This window comes from Grampus griseus, assembly GCF_964374135.1.
Source record: "Grampus griseus genome assembly, chromosome: 14".
Classification (NCBI taxonomy): Eukaryota; Metazoa; Chordata; class Mammalia; order Artiodactyla; family Delphinidae; genus Grampus; species Grampus griseus.
In genome coordinates this window covers 224,877-235,898 of record NC_139008.1, presented here as the reverse complement: position 1 = coordinate 235,898, position 11,022 = coordinate 224,877, and positions in this window count along the sequence as shown.

Below are 11,022 nucleotides of genomic sequence, written 5' to 3'. Positions count from 1 at the left end.
CGTCACTGGCGGTGGGACACCGGCTGCGTTCGGCCACACGCCCAGCTCTGTGCTCAACACGTCTCCGGCATCACCCTTAACATCTCGAATCTACTTCTGCTGTATTACCCACTCTGCCTTTGAGGCCAACAAGGCTCAGAGGGGGCAAGCACTTGCCACACGTCGCACAGCCGACAGGGGTGGAGCTGTCCTCGAACCCAGGACTCGCTCCCCGGGCCCTGGGCCTGGGCTCTGTCCTGCCTAGGATGTAACTGCCCCCGAGGCCCCACGGCGGGGGGCGCATGGAGGTGTCGAGAGGCTACAGGGCCTCCTCCACACCCCAGGGGTGCCCTCAGGTCACAGCAGGACGAGGATCAGACCACGTGGCGTACTTTGCTCTCTCTTGTTGAGAAAAACAGCTACAGACAAAGAGGCCTCCTCCAGCCGCCACAGGCCAGGCCCCAGCCACCTCCCCTCAAAAGGGCAGCCACGTGTCCAAAGGTGGAAGGAGGTGGTCCGCATCGCTCCGAGCAGAGGTGTGAGCCCCAAATTCCAGCACCCCTCCCAGGGTGCTCCAGGGGGCCGGGTTCAGAGGTCGCCCAGCCGGGGCAGGGCAACGCCTCCCAGGGAGGCTGGGGGCAGGCGGGGGGTGTGTGGTCTCATCTACCTGGGGGCTAAGGGCGACCCAAGGAGTCCTGGGTACTTGGTCCAGCCTGGCCAGTGGGAGCATGTGTCCACACCCCTGGCTACAGTCAGCGTCCCAGACGGGGCCAGTGAGATGAAGCCCTGAGAATTGTGGGGCTGGGAGGGTTCAGTGGGTGCTGCCTTCCACTGCGGAGAAAGTGGGAGATGAGCCTCTTGATCCAGCCACACCTGAAGCTGCTCGCTCCTGGCCCAGCAGGCCACCTTCTATCTCCTTGGGCATTTTGCGTTGGGTTCTTGTCATAAGAGTTCTGATCTACAGAATTGGAAGCGGGGGGCTGGCTGTGACTTCTCTTCCTGTCTGGAAACTCACATTCCGGGAAATGACAGGGAGTGGGGGGAGGGCCTCCTGTTGGGCCCCTGACCCAGGACTTCCCTGACAAGGACAAAGGGGGTCTCCTCACCCACCCCCTCCCTTCTGAGTCGCCGGGCCAGGGTCTGATCGCCCTGTTTTTGCACGAGGCCGTTTACGGGCCTCGTCTGTGATCCGGAGCCCTACGTGTGCAAGGGAAGCTGTGTGCGGCTGGGTCCCGGTGTGGCAGCTGAGAGGGGTGGTATCTTCACGTCCCACACACCACGCACGTATCCCCTGAGTGGAGGGGTCACAGTCGTGACATCGACTGGCCATGTCTGTCCTGTTCAGGCTGACGGAGGAGCGTCTTCTCGCAGCCACAAATAGTGCACAAGACTTGGGGGGGGCTTCCTCCGTTCTCACTGCCTCCTTCCTTGCTACCCTATTTCCCCCTCCCCCCTCCCTCCTTCTCTCCTGCTGCCCTCCCTGTGCCCTCTCTCCCCGTCCCCTCCTCCCCTCCCCCCACATTTTGGCCTCCCCTCTCCTCCCCAGGCCTCCCGGCCTCAGGGAAGCCGCCTTCCACTCCCCCAGTTGCTTCCCCTGGGGCGTGCCCAGTGGGCCAGGCCTGCGTGTGGAAGCCTCTTTTATAGGAAAGTCCTTTGCCCCAGACCTCACTTGGCCCCGGAGGGCAGGGATGGGGATATCCTGGCTGCCCCAGCCAGAGGACACCTGCCCCCAGGAGGACTCGTTGAGCCACCCCGGCCCAGACCATCCCCGTCCCTCCCCCAGAGGCCAGCCCACCAGGCCAAGGGCGCTGCCGCAAGGCAGCCCTTCCCTCCCGCGCCAGGCCGGTGGGAATGTGGCCAGGCTGACGGCACGGCCACAGGAGAAGAGGCCACGATGCTCTTGGGGGTCTTTACATCACTTCTGCATTTTCTTTCCACAACAGCTCTAGAACCGAAGTATCATCGTCCTGTTTTCCCCGATGGGGAAACTGAGGCTTGGAGCTGTGATATGATTTGCCCCGTCACAGGGTCAGCAAGAGGCTGAAGCCAGGCTCAGCTGGCCCTTGGATGGCTGTCCAGGGCTGGCAGTTTGGATGAGGGGAGGGCTTCCTGGAGGAGGAGGGCCACCTGGCAATGCTGTCAGTTCAGAGGCAACTTGAGGCCCAGGTAGGGTGGGGACTTGCCAGCCCCCAGCCCAGAGCCATGGCTTCTGATTCCCACATGTCTCTTTTCAAATAGAAGCCACTGAGTTTTTAGACAGAATATTAGTCATCGCAGGCCTGGACGCTGGATTAAAAACAGCCAGACAAGCAGCCCCGCCCCCCACCAACCTCATGGACCATGCTGCATCTCTGCTAACGCTTAGAAAATCAGGGCTCCAGGAATCCCACTACTGGGCATATACCCTGAGAAAACCATAATTCCAAAAGAGTCATGTACCACAATGTTCATTGCAGCTCTATTTACAATAGCCAAGACATGGAAGCAACCTAAGTGTCCATCAACAGATGAATGGATAAAGAAGATGTGGCACATATATACAATGGAATATTACTCACCCATAAAAAGAAACGAAATTGAGTTATTTTTAGTGAGGTGGATGGACCTAGAGACTGTTGTACAGAGTGAAGTAAGTCAGAAAGAGAAAAACAAATACGGTATGCTAACACATATATATGGAATCTAAAAAAACAAAAAAAGTTCTGAAGGACCTAGGGGTAAGACAGGAATAAAGATGCAGACGTAGAGAATGGACTTGAGGACACGGGGAGGGGGAAGGGTAAGCTGGGATGAAATGAGAGAGTGGCATGGACATCCATACACTACCAAATGTAAAACAGATAGCTAGCAGGAAGCAGCCGCAGAGCACAGGGAGATCAGCTCAGTGCTTTGTGACCACCTAGAGGGTTGGGATAGGGAGGGTGGGAGGGAGGGAGACGCAAGAGGGAGGGGATATATGTATACATATGGCTGATTCACTTTGTTATACAGCAGAAACACACCATTGTAAAGCAGTTATACTCCAATAAAGATGTTAAAAAGAAGAAAGAAAGAAAGAAAATCAGGGCGCTCAAAACCCGGCAGGAGAAAACAGGGGTGAGAGTACAGGACACATCATCGGAGCTTCCACGTGGCAGGAAACCATCCTCACAGCCGCCACCTGAAGGAAGGATGCCATTTCTAATCAGAGGGGAAGGGTTAAGAAAACACAGTCTGTTCACACCTGGGGTTTTAGGTTGTTTCCAACTTTTGCTTTTTCAAGTTGCACTGCCCTGAACCCTTTAGTCTGTGGCCGTTCTGTATGTGGGTCATTTTCTTAGGCTAGGTGCCCAGACGTGGGATTATGGGGTCAGGGACCATGGCCACTTTCACGGCTCCTGATCCAAGTGGCCGCCAGCTCTGACCGCGGCCAGCAGCCGCTGGGAAAGCAGCTCCCACGGCCCCTCCCCTCCCGCTCGGTGTCCCCCCGCCATGGGAAACAGCGGACCCTGGGCTGCGTTTTCATTGTTGGCCGGCAGTAGAGTGTCTCCATGAATTTGTCCCCATGTGTTGCTTTTGTGCATCTTCCCCGGTCTTCTGACGAGAGAACATGAGCAAAGACCCCGGCAGATGATGTGATTTAAAGATTTCCTGATACACTTGTTCTGTGCAGATGAAAATACACAGGGACAGTGGAAACATGATTATAACACGCAACTGAAGGATTCCCTTTGTTCAGGTTTTTAAATGTTTTACCTGTTTTCAACTTCTGTGCTGTCAAATCTGACAGTCATTTTTGAACTTTAAAAATGTGACACATAGGGCTTCCCTGGTGGCGCAGTGGTTAAGAGTCCGTCTGCAGATGCAGGGGACACGCGTTCGTGCCCCGGTCTGGGAAGATCCCACGTGCCCCGGAGCGGCTGGGCCCGTAAGCCATGGCCGCTGAGCCTGCGCGTCCGGAGCTTGTGCTCCGCAACGGGAGAGGCCACAACAGTGAGAGGCCCGCGTACCGCAAAAAAAAAAAAAAAAAAGTGACCCATAGCAAATGTGATTTGTTCTATGTCTTCTAGAGCTCTGAAAGTTCCCTGCCTTCTAGAAGTCTGATCAACTATGGGAAAACTAGAAAATACGAATTAGCAGTTTTTCATAACTTTCATTTTGAAAAATTTCAATCTTATAGAAAAGTGGTAACAATAGTACAATGAGTGTACAAGTGTACAATAGTACAACTTCACCTGAGTTAAGCACCCACTTGCTCTCCCCACCTGGGCTCTGCCATCCATCCACCTGCCATCTATCTGCCATCTACCACCCATCTCCCCACTAGGTATCTATGTATCTTCCATGTATGTATGTATACACATATGCATCTATCCATCCATCCACCCATCCATCCATCTATCCACCCATCCATCCATCCATCCATCCATCCACCCATCCATCCATCCATCCATCATCTGTCACTTCCACTCCCCACTCCCTGAACCATGTGAAAACAAGCTGCAACATCCTGGCTCTTCACGCCAGGTACCACAGGTCTCCCAAGGACAAGGAAGTCCTCCTGCATTACTGTGACACCATCACCACACCTAGTAGTTTGACTTGGATACAATAACGTATATTTCTCTGGTGGACCCAGTTATGTCCTGAGAGCTGCTTGCTGGTCTGGAAGGAGGAGCCAGTCCAGGACCGGGAGCTGAGCTGACCGTCCTGCCTTTTCAACCCCCGTCGGCCCCAACAACTCACTCCCCGTGTTCTCTTCCTGACAGTGATATTTCTGAAGCGTCAGGAGCAGGTGTCTGCTGGACCCTCTCTGAACCTGGGTGTGTCTCCCCCTCCTCAAGGCAACGGTGTTGGTGAGAACGCTGCAGGGGAGGGCGTGGACCTCCACCAAGACACACGTGGTTGAGTTTGTTCCAAAGCGTTTGTTTAACAACTTATCTTCTCAATCCATTGAAATGTATTTAGTGGCGAGGGGAAGTGAGGGTTTAGTCAGGCAGTTTCTCTAAACTGCCCCAGTGGCATTTAATAAATAACCCTTTCGATTCCTCTAGAACAGCCTTTTCTGGGCCCTTTGGTCTGAGAGCCACGCTGCTCTGATTATCCCAGCTCTATAGTATTGCACCTTCCTTCTCACACTCACAGCCCCTGGTCTTCTTCACTCTGGAAGTTTCTCTGCTCACCCCTCAGCCCCGCCTCTACAGGCCACTTTGATTCCTTGCTCCCTGTGAGCCGAGGTCACCTGTGTGCGGATCCACCAGCCCTGGTCTGACCTGTGCCTTCTGCTCCAGGGAGGTGCTGGCTGCCCCGACGTAGGAAGCCTTTGCCATCCAGTGAGCCCGTCTCTCTGGAGAACACCATCTCACCATCTTTCCTCCAGGAGGCCTGGAAAGCCAATGAGGCGTGTCCCCCGACTTGCCGTGAGCCCCAGGCTCCGACCTCTGCCTGCGGGGCTGGGGGGGGGCCGGGGGGGGGCGAGCCCTGTCAAATCTGAAGGCCAAGGGGGAATGTATGCCCCTCCCACCCCATCCACAGTCAGGACAGAGGGACAGGGCCTGCAGGTGGCCCCCAGGGAAGGAGATGTGGGTTAGCTATGGGTTCAAGCCAGGTGATCAGCCAGACGTGAACCCTTGGAATTGGTCATGAGTCCTAAAGACCCTGAGAGTTGGTGGTGGTGGGGGGAGCGGTTAGCTGCTTTGGCCTGGCAGGCTGGCAGGTGGCCGGTGGTCAGTAGAGCTTCTGTTTATGTCCCTACATGTTGTGTCCCCGCCCACAGCCTTCCAGTGGCCTCTGTCCCCCTAGAACAAATCCACATCCCTAACTTGGTCTTAAGGCCTGTGTGACCTGCTCACTGCCCACCTGTCTGTCCCAGCCCATGCCCTCCTACCACCCCCTCTTGTTGGTCCTCGACAAACCAAGCCGGTTCCTGCCTCAGGGCCTTTGCACGGGATGCTGTGACCTCTGCTTAGAATGCTCCATCCTGATCTTCTCATCACTGGCTCCTTTTCTTTCTTTCTTTCTTTTTTTTTTAAATGAAATAGCTCTTTTTATTTATTTATTTTTAATTAAATAAAGCCCATTGAGGTGTGTGGGCTTCTCATTGCAGTGGCTTCTCTTGTTGCAGAGCATGGGCTCTAGGTGTGTGGGCTTCAGTAGTTGCGGTGTGTGGCCTCAGTAGTTGTGGCACGCAAGCTCTAGGGTGCGTGGGCTTCAGTAGTTGTGGCGCGCGGGCTTAGCTGCTCCGGGGCATGTGGGATCTTCCCGGACCAGGGCTTGAACCCACGTCCCCTGCATTGGCAGGTGGATTCTTAACCACTGCGCCACCAGGGAAGCCCCGCACTGGCTCCTTTTCAAACAGGCCTTCCTGACAACCCCAGATTCCTGACCTGGAAGAGTGTACACTTACTTGTCACTTGTTTATTGCTCCCTGAAGAGACTGTGTGTTCCATGAGGGCATCGTGTTAGCGCTGCATCCCTGTGCCGCGCCCAGTGCCTGGCACAGAATATCTGTTGCGTGAACGAGTGAATATTTCCTCAAGTGGCCCTGTGAGTTGGCTGCTACCCAGAGGAGGCAGCTGAGGCTCCGAGGTGCTAAAGAGTTTGCTCAAGGTCATACGGCAGATGAGGCAACGGGGGTGGGCAGAGCAGACCCCCAGCTCTGCTGCTCTCCAGGTCCTTCAGGATTTTCAGGGCAGGACATGCGCCCCCCGCCCCCGCCGCCCCCTACACCCACACTCACCTGCTTAGCTCCACCAAGTAGATATGAGCTCCGGGTGTCTAGACCAGCCTTGTCCAGTAGAAACGTCATTAAAGCCACAAACGGAATTTAAAATTTTCTAGTAAACACATTAAACAAAGGAAAAACAAACGGGTGAAATTAATTGCAATCATACAGTTTACTGAACTCAATATGTCAAAATCTTATCATTTTAACAGGTAATTAATGTCAAAATTATTGACGAGAGATTTTACGCTCTTCACTTTCACACCAAGTCCTGGACGCTGGGTGTGTTTTACACTAACGACAGCACATCACAGCTCAGACCGGCCATGTTTCAAATGCCCGATGGCCTTGCGTGGCTAGTGGCTCCTGTCCTGGACAGTCCAGATCTGGCGTCGGTTCCTGAAGCCCCCCCAGTGCTCCTTCCCTTAGGTCTTTATTCACAAAACAGCCACAAAACGACTGCGGGCTCATGTGCTATTTGAAACTCCATTGCTGTCTGTGTATTGAAAAAGGAAAATAAAAATGTCTAATAGAGAGTTAAAATCAGCATTGAGAGTGCCCTCCTGGGCTGCTGGCTGCCTCATCTCCCTTTCTGGGGAGGCTGGACTGGAAAGGCCTGATCCCGAGCCTGGGCCTGGGGCGGCCTGAGATGATGACTTAATTAACACCCGCCCGGCACTTTTGATCTTCAAGGAGCGGTGCCCACTCAGCTGAGGCTGCTCCTGGATTAATTGCCCTGAACCAAGAAATCCTTGCCCAGATAAAGGGAAATGCGCTGTTTCGTCATTACAGATTGCTCTGAAGTCTGCTCTGGCACCCGGCAGAGGCCTGGGTCTGAACGCCCCGCGGGCCCCCCTGCACCACCCAGACGAGAGCAGCTGGACGGCCGTGCCCTTGCCTCAGGGCACCGGGCCCTGCGCGTGTGCGCAAGGCTGCTGCCTTCGTGGGCAGGAGGCTCAATGGCGGGGGGCAGCCGGGCATGGTAAGGTTATCGGCCCCCACTTTTCAGATGAGAGAACAGACTCAAGGCAGTGCGGGGACAAACCACCCCAAGGCCAAGGTCAAGGGGCAGAGGGCAGCTAGAGCACCTTGGGACTGGGGAGCAGGTGGACGTGGGCTCCAGTCCTGATGCCTTCACTGTCAGGTGGCCACATCATCCGGCATGCCTGTCTGAGAAGTGCAGGACAAGCCGGCCCGAGGGTCCCCTCTGGAGCACAGGAAGAGCCCGTCCAGAGCTGCCACGGCCCAGGAGCGACCGCCTCAGACAGCGTCCTGCGGCTGTGGGCAAATGCCTGACTGCCTGGTATCTGTCAAATGGGAGGTGGGGCAGCTCTCCACTCCCAGGGGTCACTCGGGGACCGAGGCGCCCAGTAGACATCAGTCATGACTCCCACTGTGAAGAAAATGATGAGAGCAATAATGGAGCGCCGACTGGTGCCAGGTCCCAGGCAGGCACTGCACAGGGCAGAGCGGGAGTGGGGTGAGGGGGGCTTGTAGGGTGAAATGCTGGCTGCGTACCACCAAGTGCTGGGCTGGCTGACAGGTCCTTACTGAAGCCCCCCGCCCACCACCTCTGAGGAACGGCCAAGGCCCTTCCCTCTCCTCCCAGGGTGCGGGGGCCATGGGCGGCGCCGGAGGGAACCCAGCGAGGGGCAGACGGCCAGACAGTTACCCCAGCTGCGCCGGGAGGCCCCCTTTGCGCCTATTCGGAGCACCTGACTCACCTTAATTATAGGTCCGCGGCACGTCGGGGCGCGCCGGGGACGCCCGAGATAGTCCGGAAGCACCGGCTCCGGGGGCGACCGGACATCCCGGGCAGCCAGGTGCGCCTTCACCGCCCACCGGCACCTCCCCACCCCGACCCGCGGAGCTCCCCGCAGCGCCCCCTTCTTCCGCCAGGGGCCCTCTGGCTGGCCTGGGGGCGCCCTCAGCCTGCCCGGGTCACGTGTCCCGGGTGTGGGGTCCGAAGTGTGTGTGTGGGGGGGGGCGGGGGCGGGGGGGGGCGGGGGCGGGGAGGGGGGGCGCACGCGTGGGGGGGGCGCACGCGGGGCGGGGAACTGGCCGGGGGTCTGAGCCGGCCTCCCGCCCTGGGCGGGGATGCCCCGCGGAGCCTGCAGCGCCGCGCCCACGCGCTCAGCACAGCCGCCCACGCCTCCTCCGACTCCAATGTATATTTAGCCTCTTTATCAAATGTTTGCAGTGAACCGTGCGAACCGCCTAATAGCGGCTGGAAGTGAAACTCGATTCCCGGACAGAAAGGAGCATGTGACCCCGCCTGAGCTGCAAGGATCGCCGACAGGGGCAGGTGCTGGAGCCCCCACGCGCCCGGCCTCCGGAGTGAGGTCCCCTCTCCCGCCGAGCATCCGAAACCGCCTTCCCACTTAGCCCCCTTCTCCAGAGATGAGGACGCCAGAGTCTGAAACGGGGAGGGGTGTCGGGGAGAGGTGCCAGGGCTGGGGAGTCCACGCGTGCGTGGGTTCTCATCCAAGTTGGTGACCTCTTGGTCAAGACAGTCCAAGGTCTAGGAAACAGCTTCTAGGGATCTCTTTCTGCCAGTTTCTTCCGAGGACCCGGGGGGAGGGTGGGGCGGGCTGGGTTGGGGGTCCCTGTCCCACCCCAGGGCAGGCCTTGGTGCGCCAACGCGCGTCGTGCCCCGAGTCTCCCCCCAAAACGGCTGTCGCGCGGCTGCACAAGTTTGTGCCACCCTCGCGCAGCCGCTGTTGTCGTGGTCGCTATGACGACGCGCCGCGGTTTTATTTTTAATAGCGGCCAGCGATTAGAAGGATGCCTGCGCCGCCCCCCCGCAGATCTCCAGTCCCGGTGGTGGATGCACCCAGGCCTGCTCCTCTCCCCGCCTAGCTTTGGTTGGAGCTCCCGTAGAAGGCGCCCCCCACCCCCGTTTCCGCGTTCCCAGATCTCCTCCCCTCCGCCCCAAACTCGAACTGAGAGCCCCTGAATTGCCAGGCCGGGATGGGGCACAGAGGGAATCACCCTTCGAGGTTTGCTCAAAGGTGGCGGGACACCCAGGAACCAGCGAGCCTCTGTACAGAGGTTAGAGCCGGAAGGGCCCCTGCCCCCACCCCCCCTGCAATACAAGGTGACCTTTCCTCTTTCATTCCCACACCCACTATCAAACCGAGTCCTTTCACCCCAAAGAAGTGTCCTCGGGTCCCCTCTGCCTGCGAGGAATCCGAGGCTCAACCAGACGTGCTGCAGTCAGCAATCAGGATGAGTGAGCCACGGAGGGCTCTGCTTGGGGTGCAGCCTGAGTCCTGGCAGTGTGCTTTTGGCGGCCGTCCAGAAACCGTCCAGTGGTCTCCCTCCGAAGCAATGGAGGTCCACCTGGGTGGACAAGGGCTGGCTCTAACGCGCTTTTAAACGGTTCCAAGGTTTCCCTAGTTCTGCCTCGGTCATCCTTCATCCTGACCCCTGAAAGCGCGCTTGACGGGGGAGGTCGCAGGTGGGGCTACGGTAGACGAGGCAGGTGCGTTGGGGGGCTGCAGGTGTGTGGAGGCCAGTGGAAGAGCGCTGGTAGCCCCGGCCCACTGGGAATCGCAGGAGGGGCCCACCCCTCCCCCCAGGAATTCGGGGGAAGGCGAGCGCCCCCCAAGCGCCCACTGGACTCCGCCTTTGAAATGCCAGAGCCGGCCGAGCCGAGGATGAAAGACCGCCTGCGGGGCTGAGCCTTTACTGCCTTTGGCGGGAGGGCGGCCGCGGCGGGCAAGGGCCTAATCCACAGGATGGGGGCGTGGGGGTGGAGGGCTAGGGCAGGCGGAATTCTCCTTTGGCCGCCCACCGCTCCGCAGTCTCCTCGCCTCTAACGGCCTCGCCGTCTAGGTTCGGGGTCGCTTGGCACGTCACCCCTCTAGGCGATACCGGGGCTCGTCCGCCCCCTCGAGGGACCCGCCGCCGGGGTGCGATCCCTCCAGGTCTAGGCAGGCGGAATCTACCCAGCCCGGCGCATCGCCCTTTGGTGGCGGGGGAGCCGTCCGGCCCAGTTCAGGCCTCGGCCTCCCTCGCGTCTCTCCCCCGCATCGCTCTGTGCGGCGCCGCGGCCGGAGGTGGCGCTCTGTGCGCCCAGCAGATCCCGGCGCGGGAGGCTCAGGCTCCCGGGTGCCTCATGAGCGGCTCTTTTCTTTTCCTTGCCTTCCAACCCCTCGAGTTCCCGGCTCAGGCCGCCGCCCGGCTTTCCACGAGGCAGCAGGGACTTGGAGGATGAGGGGTCCCAGGGTGGGGACGAGGCACGCTGCAGCCCCCTCCTCCGACCTGGGCGCTCTCCCCTCGTGGACTGTGGGTGGAGGCTCCACAGTCAGACGCCCCAGTCATCGGATTCTGGGCGG